We start from the raw sequence: 10538 nt of genomic DNA on the forward strand, positions 1-10538 counted from the left end.
AGGGAAGGATTCGCAGGGTTGGCCCCATCTTTTGTAGAACAACTTTTTGCCAGTTTTGGTCTCAGACACACACACATCAACATAAAGTCTTAGAATACAATATCACCAAAGAAAGCACTGGCCATGTACTTCTAAGTTCATACACCTCTATTATCATGTGAAGTACTTCCAACACCTCGTTTCTGAACACATGACTAAATATACAAATAGAATTATTTTAACAACAAGAGGCTCCCAGGAGCCTGAATCGCTCACCTGGTTGAATTTTGCCTTTCAAGGGCAATGAATTAAACAAGAAGTTGTCCAACAATTTTGACTCAAGAAAGCTTAGATAGGACTTATCATAAGGATCATTTCAGTAAATGAAAGTCTAAATCTATCATAGTTTTCAAGACATTGGCTGAAAACTGTAAAAAGAAAAATATGTCATTTTCCGGTCAAGGGCAGTAACTAATAAGAAAGCGTCTGAATTTTATGCCTGAAGACTCTTGTAGTGCTAAAATAAGGATCATTTCAGCTATTGAAAGAATTTGGCTAAACCTAACGGTTTTGGAGATATATGCGAAAATCCACTGTCTGACCCCTATGTTCTATTTTTAGTAACAGTGGCCATGTTTTTCTACGGATCAAAAAACCTCACTTCAATTCTATGCAGGATATCTCAAGGAACACTTATACCGAGTTTTGTTTCAAGTGGTAAAATAGTGTCGTCGGAGAAGATTTTTGAAAGAAATAACATTAAAAATAACAAAAAAGTTTGAAAAAGGGCAATAACTCCAACATGGCTTAATAGATTAAAATGAAAATTTTACCGCAGATAGATCTCATCATGCTGAATACTTTAACCCCGTCAGAATTTGGCTAAACCTAACCGTTTTGGAGATATATGCGAATAACTACTGTCTGACCTCTATAATCTATTTTTAGTAACGGCGGCCATGTTTTTCGACGGATCAAAAATCCCCAAATCAGTTCTATGCAGGATACCCCAAGGAACATTCATACCAAGTTTGGTTCCAATTGGTCAAGTAGTTTCAGAGAAGAAGAGTTTTGAAATATTGTTAACGACGATGACGGACGACGACGGACGCCAAGTGATGGCAATAGCTGACATGGCCTTCGGCCAGGTGAGCTAAAAAGTAATAATAGTGCATCACACACTGATACTATTCCTGAGAAAATTGCTTTGTCAGTATGTTACACTGTTACTTTTTTTGTTTGTTTGTTTGTGTTTGTGTTTTTTTGTTTTGCTGTTCAGAGAGATATAAGTTTATTCTGCGGTCGGAAACAATAGATATTTGCCATGAGTATAGAAGTTTACAAGGATCATAAGTTACGATTTGTATATATTGACTTATTTCATGTTACTTAACTGTATTATCTTACATTAAATCAATTTACATATTCAATTGAAATTAACAAAATGCTCATGCATTATCTGACTTATCTTGTTTAATTCATCCTTTTACTAAAGAAGATTCTGACATAGAATAGCTTGCACTCTTGAAATTGACAACGTATTAGATACTACAATCAGTATCAATTATGTCAATATAAAAAAAGTTGACATATCATTTTTTCTCGGATAAAGCGATTAAATTAAACTGAAATGTAAGGATTAAGTGTACAGTCGTTAAAACTTTATATCGACTTTTGCGAAAATTCAGATAGATATAATTTTAAATTGCTTAACTAAAGCTAACATCATTAGATTAAATATATAAATGAAACAAACGTAAGGCAACATCTGTATTTAGATTTGCATTTTTTTTTTCAGAAAACCAAACATTCATCTATGGAAGTTTATGTATAAAGGTCATAAATTACGATCGTTTTTGGTATATGTTGACTTATCTCATGTTGATAAGAAAGTTTTAACTGTGATTATCTTACATAAACAAAATGACATATTCAGTTGAAATTTACAAAAAGCACATATGGAATCTGACTTGTATTGTTTAATTCATACTTTTACTGGGGAAGGTTCTGACATACAAAATAAGTAAAATCCATACGAGAAGGTAATAATAAATGTTACTTACATAACGGTCCCAAAATCCAGCATATTTTCGTAAAAAAGATGATATTTCAAATTAGGTACAAAAATGTTACCTCAGAGATTTAAGCGATTACAGGCTCATTAAAATCTTTGAAATCAGAAGATTTCATTGCGAATGCTCCTTACGAGAGTCACGAAACTTCGTCGCTTCGATTTTTGCCAATTTTTTTTGGCACGCAATTTTAGCCAGTAATTAAAAGATTATTCTTATGCTACTGAGTTTATATTGACCTAGTTGTGGCTCTCTGATGTCCCATGTTCTGATATTCTTGCAGACAGATCCAATTTTCGATCTAAGCAGTAACTGTCTGGGAATTTGGAAAAGGCGGGTCCAAAAATTTTCCTAAAAACGCCGCCATATTGGCTTCCTCATCAACCACCTGTGATTAGATATTTTCCTACGCAGGGGATTCCGGTTGTCCTACTGTTAGTCTTGCTTTTCTACGAATGAATAATACCACCATATATGATAAAATAGTGTCTGTTAACTAAACATACTTAGTATGTTATTGGTGCCGACGTGAATAATAACTCAATCTAAAGAATCTAGAATTACTAGAAGAAACGACGGCAAGCCTATAGCATATGGAAATGATTGAACCAAACAATCCAGTGATTTGTTTAGGTATAGAAGCTGACAATAAAGTAGCCTTTTTTTCAGTAAATACCCCTGAAAACCAAAAATGATTCTTTCAACTGTATCGCAATAAGTTTACCAATTTTACTGGTAACTGAAATTTTATCTTCTTAATTTAATTTCAGATATGTTTTGTAAGCTTCATTTTTCCAGTCGCCGTAAAACTCAATCAATTCTATCGATACCTCAGCAGAACAAAGCCCTCTTAGCTCCCCTCTTCTAATACTATGTGAAGAAAAATTATCTGCATTTTTGCCTTACAAAGATACCATATTCTTCAAAACTGATTGAAAGTATGTAAATAACCGGATGATTCTACTAACCCTTCTTAATGGAGAAAGCAATGCTATCATCAGAAAATCATGTTCAAATAAGCTGCAATTGGACATAAAGGTGAGTTTTGTATAGGTACCAAAGAAATAATTAATCCCCTATCCCGTTTTTGTTCTTTTCTCCTGTATCAGGCAAGTCTCAGATGATCATTTTTCAACTTCTCCCTAAATCGTCTAGACCAATCTGCATGCGGGACATGTCGATTGGAGTGCCATTGTACACTTAAACAGGGGAAACAACAGGCATTTTATTAATGTCAAATTGATTTTCATTCACCAACTGGAATTTTCCGAAAACACAGAAAATGGAAAGAAATCAAGACAACCATGATTAGAACGGTCATCAGACTCAGTAAATCGAGACTAAAATTCAATGTATTTTCAAAATCTGTTAGATGAGATTTTAAAAAGTAGAAAATATATTTCATTTTGTATATAAATTTTAATAAGTGAGCATATTTTCTTTCTGTTTCTGGAATATTATTGTGTCTTCCTCTTTCTCAATCTGCAAATCATGGATCTGTCTGTTAGATTTATTAATTTATCAATGTAAGTTGGTCTTATACCCATTTGGTAGACTCCCCCGAACAATATTATTTTATTACTTTTCAAATATTAGAATTTTTCTAATATCAGTCTACAAGGGTTGTTCATACTAACTGTTCTTTGTATTTTAAAGTATGCCTTTCTTGCCTTATCTATAAGAGCATTTATAGCTTAATCAAAGTTGCCATTGAATTTCTTGGCAACTCCGAAAAAGTTGAATTGTGTTACCGTTTCAATTACATTATTTGTGTATAAGAATGTTTTTTTTTATGTTTTTCCATTAGAATTTAATTCAATAGCTTTAATTTTATCAGTATTAACTTCAAGTATTCATGATTCATAGTACGATTATACTTTTTCTAAACAATTTTGTAATCCTTAATCACTTTCAGAAAATAAAACTATATCATCAACATAAGTTAATGTATTAAAAACGGAATTGTCTATGACCACTGGATCTCTCTTTAGGCGATTTAGATGCTGCACCAAATCGTCAATTAAAACGTTTAATAAGAGGGGACTCAGAACACCCTCTATTTTACACCACTTTCTGAATATGCGACCGGACCAAAGAGTAATTAAGGGAACCACAGTTCTAGCGGTAATCAAAAGAATGTAATCCAGCGACAAAACCAGACATGGAAGAAAACAGCTTTATATATCAGATTTTTTACTTGAGTGTTTTTTTTTTAAGATCAATGACATTATTTATATTATTAGCGAGCTGTTATGATCATCACTTATCATGCTTCATCGCAATTTCATTTTTAGATAAATGCCCAATTTCAAATTAAAATCTTCGTTTTGCTGTTGTTTTTTTTTCAGTGTTATTGGTTTGAAAATGTTGCGATTTGTTTTTCAGTTGAATATTGTTGTTCAAGCATGAAAGAGTAATCAAGGGCACAAAGGTTATGGTGGTAATCAAAAGAATGTAATCCAGGGACAAAGACCAGACATGGAAAACAGACATACACAAAATAGAACACAAAGTAAATAAAATCATAAATACAAAGTAACAAAAGCAAACGAGCGAATCGGACTCCACTTAAAACTGGGAGCACGGACCAGGTGCACCGGTAGGGTAAGCGTCCTCTGCTTTTCTAGAAACACCCGCCGAGTTGCTCATAAAAAGTCAAGTCCCCGAAATTAGGATTGTTTAAAGGTAACACGTCATCTATATAGCGGAAACTGAAATTAAATGATCTAGCTAAACAACATTCTTTCTTTCGGATCAGTTCAGCTATAAAGTCAGCCTCATAAGAGTGAAGGAATAGGTCAGCAAATAAAGGAGCACAATTTGTTCCCATTGGAATGCCGACCGTTTGTTGAAAAACACGTCAACCACACTGGACAAATATGTTGTCGATTAAGAATTCCAGCATTTTGTAAACATCTTCATCTGTATATTTGGAAGATGATTTGGAATTATTTCTTACAAAATATGAGGAATCTCTACCAAGAACTATGTATTTGTATCTAGGTGTACCATCTCGACAAACGCAAATTAATTGTTGAGGACGTTGACAAAACGATATCTACACAAAAGAACTTAATTAACCAAGTCTAATAATAATTTTACTGTTTCTTTTGTTCTTGATTTTAGGTATAACACTAGACAATAGCAGCCTTCATACCAAACTCTATGACAAAAGACATAATTCTGTTTTTCCAATTGTTAATTTTGCATTTTTTGATGTACAATGTATGTGATATAATTCCTGAAATATCTCCTACTTTCAAAACAGGACCAGTTCACTCGTATTTGTGGTGAGGATCAATACTTTAATGAGCGCGACAGATTTCTCACAGAAAAGCTTCTGCATCAGGGCTTGTCACGGTTACAATATATAATAGAACCTTTAGATTCTTAGCTAAAAAGGGTTTTGCTTACCATTTTCTTGGTACGGAAATATAAAGTCTTTAAAGGAAATTCTTTCAAAACATCCAATGGATTTATCGACTTCCTCTAATAGTTTTATTCAAAGAGAATACGAATGTTTTCACAAATAGAGTTATTCGAAATATATAGTTCTGGAAAATATTCCTCATATTTTGTAAAAATTAATTCAAAATCATCTCCCAAATATACAGAAGAAGTTTTTAAAATGTTGGAAGTTTTGATCGACTACATATTTGTCCAGTGTGGTTAACGCGTTTTTCAACAAACGGTCGGCATTCCAATGGGAACAAATTGTGCTCCTCTACTTGCTGACTTATTCTTTCACTCTTATGAGGCTGATTTTATAGCTGATCTGATCCGAAAGAAAGAATATTGTTGCCAGGTGTTATATTTCCTGAATGAAATGTAGAAAATTATAAGTAAAAGAAAGAAAAAAATACTGCGTCTGCCATCTTCTTTAAAGATAGTATTTGTTTAATTTGAAGTACACAAGTGAACTGTATGGCATACACTGCGTGGATGTCTTATTTTTACCGGGAATTACAGTGTAGTTATCATTGTGTTACCTGGACATTTGAGAAGAAGTTAATTCTGATATCAATCAATTAAATTGAAGTACATTTTAAACCAAATTCAACCATATAATCCAAATTATTGTGTATTGGGAATTATAACGCATATCTGTCTTAAAATTTCTACACAAAACTACAATATACTGAAATTGATTATTTGGACCAATTAATGGTCCCAAAGTTAACACATTCATTTGTTATAGAACAATAAATCATCTTACATTAATTGTATTATTTATTTTGCAGTCTTTGAAGATCCAATACTGACGAAATACACTGGAAATTATTGTCTGAAATAAATTATTGCTTGCAAGAAGTTGCTTTGCTTTCTTTCTCTTAGATATACAAAATGTCAGGAAAATGGCACCATTGATTGATTGCCAATAACATAAACTGTATAGAATGGTGATTGGGTCTATAAAAGTATGGCTGACAGGTGCACACTGACTATAGGTATCAGAAGCATTAATAAAATATCTCGAAAAGAAAATAAAGCAACATATAATAACAATAGTCTGAGAGGGTAGTGACTTTTCTAGTGGCAACGCACGACACGCCAATTATTCGATTCTTTCTAATTAGGCGTGCATTTATGACGTAGATCGCTTTAGTGTTGAAGAATTATGGGACAGCGCGAAACTACCTAGCAAGAACGCACCGAACTTAAAACTGTTGATGCTCAATTAAATGCAAGAAGGTATAGGGACAAAATACTGGCACGACTTGTTCTCCCATTTCTCTAAAGGCATCATTTAAAACATGCACGTGGTACATTTACGCATTTCGATCAACTTTATGAAAAAAAATCATGTTCGTTTGTTACCGTGACCAGCAAATTCTTCAGATTTATCTCCCACCAAACATTTTTACCGAGTATAGATAAAAAAAATACATCGTGCTAGACATGTTTTAAGAGTTTTAAGTTCCATATATGAAGACAAGTTATATGATATCTCATCAGTTGATATCAGAAGGTGTATTTATTGTTTTTGAAATTTCATTTAATGGTATTCTTTCATATAGACATAGACAATGAATCATATTATTGTTTTGAAGTTATAGAGCAACCAAGAAGAGCAAAACAATCTTAATAAAACACCGATTTTTATGACTTATCCAACTAAAAGGATATATGAGTGTTCATCTTTCACTCAACCTGCACAGCCACGCAAAATCAGTTTTTTTTATATAAGAGTAAAGAAAATTAACGTACGAGCTGCAAATTTTAGAAAAGAAAATTTATCATTCTGCAGAGAATACATATACACATGACTCAAAAGGCTTAACTTTAAACAGTTGGGCAGAAATGGACACAATAATCAACCTTGATACAGGTAATAATTTGTTTTACTGGAGTCCGAGTTTCTCATTTAATAAAAATTAAAAAAAAAAAATGAAATTTCATTAAGTCTAATGGGAATGCGTTTTCTTTTTTGAGATTAAATTCTAAATATATTTCGCTGAATTTGTTTGCTTTGTTTTCCCGAAAATTTGCAAAACTATACAAAAAAATGAACACAAAATAAACTAATAATAATTGTTTTAGACACCAACACATATGTTTCCCTACCGTTCATATTGTCACATTAGCTAAAATCAGTTTCTTTGGCTGTCTGTTTTATTTTCAAATATTTTTGAATGTTGTAGAAGTTTCTACCGACAACCATCTTGGAATGGCGGCCGTTTTTTTTTCTTTTATCTTTTCAATATGGCCGATCGGATGCCTCTGTGATGACGTATTTTGAAACCGAAAATCACGTCTTTATAATATTTTTATGCGCGATTTCTCGTTTTTAAAAGGTGGCCATATTGCGATATGCACAATAGCATATGGTGTCTGATTTTTGTTGGGTTTCATTTCGTTTGGTCGTTTTTGAGATCGTTCGCGGACGAAGTCCGTATGAAAAGAAGAATTATTAGTGATAGAAGAATAACAAAATGGTTCCTACTTTGTTTACGGTACATAATAATTTAAAATGAAAAATATGTAAAACACATTATTCATTATTTTGCTTTCAATCATATCTAGATAGACTGATAGTTTAAAGGCGACAAATTTCATGTGAAGCTCACAGAAATTACCTCTACCTCATGGTGTAAAGTTTTTTTGATTTGTTTGTATTTGTTTGTTTATTTGTTCCTTTGTTTTTTTTTTCTTATATATTGAATCATGTTGAAACCTGAGGCGGTGTTGGAAAAATACAAAACGAAATTAAAATATCTGTTGAATTCGGATTTAACTCTTTTAATCGATACAGAAAACGACATTTTGATAAATAGAGCAAAAGACAACAAGCTGTATCTTCTTCGAATGAATACTAGCCTGTTCTGTAAGCTAGTGCATGTTGGTGTATGATATTGCACATATTGTCATAATACATAATACAAACCACTAAAAAATTGACTAGATAGTGGTGTATCAACCCTTTTATTGCAAATCATTTTAGAAGCAATATATTAGTTTCGTAACATCCGTTGTTAAGATATACCATAGCTAGTGGCCAATATTCTGACTTCTTAAGTACCAGTCCACAAAATAGTTAGACACTGTGGGTTTTTGACATGCATGAATCACCTCCAGTCTGATCAAACCATTCGTGCATTTTCTGTCAATATGATAAAATGGAAATTAGGGACTCATGTATTATGCATTCACATTACATTACAAAAGGCATCAAAGAACAAGAACAGCAAAACATCAGGATCGTCAAGAAATGCACCGTTCAAAATCATAGACAGAAAACACGCAATCACCATATACCAAGCATTAAAAAACTACAATCAAGTTTAAATGTAGATTTAAAAAACATAGAAACAACTGAGAATATGATAACTGGCCAATCGTTTCTGAAACCGTCTTGAACATTTTTACATGAAGAGATTAGGCAAACACTTTCGAACGAGTCAGAACAAAAAACATATTCAGCTGAAATACTGAAAGAAAAGAAAAAAATCCAGTAACAGCAAAAAATGTTATCAAACAATTAAAAAAAAATTAAATGAAAATGAAATTTATTGAACAATGATTGTTGTTATCGTTCCTAGTTGTTTTGTATTATCGTTATCATTTTGGTTAATCTGCGTATATATGGCTAGCATTATTTTTTTAATTATCAAAACAAAATTATTTGAAATTTTAATATCTTTCATTTGAAATATAATAAAGAGGACGTAATGTAATATGGTTGATCACTATAACGGTAATAGCTTCATTGTTTAATAACTTTACAAGAGCAGCTTTCGCAACATCTTGACAGTCTGTACTAGTTTAGCTGGGGCTTGGCTTTCTAAGCAAAATTAATAGATCGTTTATCATGCATGATCCAGACACAACTGACAATCACCAGTGTCGGTCATAGAAAGGACTGTTTAATATGAACACTTCATCCAATCAAATACAAATTCATATCAAAGGAAAAGATGATTCAGCGTGCAGAAAAATGCTGCCAACAAACGATGTTTTTTTTTCAAAATACAAGTGTGGACACTGATTGGTATTGCTCGAGGGGCAAGTATGGACGCAGACTGGGATTGCCCGAAGAGTAAATTTGATTGAACATACATACATTTTGTCTTGAATGTGCTTTCATTGTCAAGAAAACTTCTCTATTTACTGATATCAATAATTGAATTATGCGTATGCTGATAAACATCCATTGACATATGTTACTTAACACCTAAATGGAGAACAAATTCCACAATGGCTAAACATAGCCATAAGACAAGTCATATACATATAATAATGCTTCTTTCTTGAAGGTGTACTTGAATAGGATGTGTTGAACTTGGTTGAGGATTGACTATTTCACTTTATGTACGTTAGCTTGGTAAAGTTCTGGACTAAGTTTTTTTTAGATTAACAGAAACCAAAAGTATGGTATCTGTCAGTTATATGGATGGCCCTAATTTGAAAACGGTAGGGGTCATCAACTCAAAATTAAATAAAGGCATCCCTTTAGTAGTTAGTAAAATCTCAAAATTTCATAATAGTTAATCAACCATAACTAAAGTCATCGCACGAAAACCAAATGAATATGGACGACGACACGGACGCCGCTGACAGCACCATACCAATATACGACCAAATTTTTTTTTACATATATAAGGTCTTTGTTTTTACATCAGTCCTAGTTAAACATTTTATATCAAAAGAGAATAAAACTGCAGAACTGTCATGTACTCAACAGAAAACATTCAAAATTCTTATGAATCAAAATTACAATACCGTTATATGAAGGACTTGAAGGCTAAATCCATCGATACTGGCTCACAGTTGACATTTCAAAATCAATATTTCAACTAAATATTGTATTAAACAATTTTATCAACTTTTAAATAGCCTGCAAAATGTTTCCTATACTATAGTACTTTTTTCAGAACCGACGTGTATGTGCATTCAGTACTTCATAACACTGTTATTATCTTTAAATCACTATTTCATTTAATCCAGTAAATCTTCTTCACAATTGTTACATGTGTAGTATTAATGTCT

This window comes from Perna viridis, chromosome 12, assembly GCF_037379345.1.
Source record: "Perna viridis isolate PV_CMFRI_1.1 ecotype Kerala chromosome 12, ASM3737934v1, whole genome shotgun sequence".
Taxonomy (NCBI): domain Eukaryota; kingdom Metazoa; phylum Mollusca; class Bivalvia; order Mytilida; family Mytilidae; genus Perna; species Perna viridis.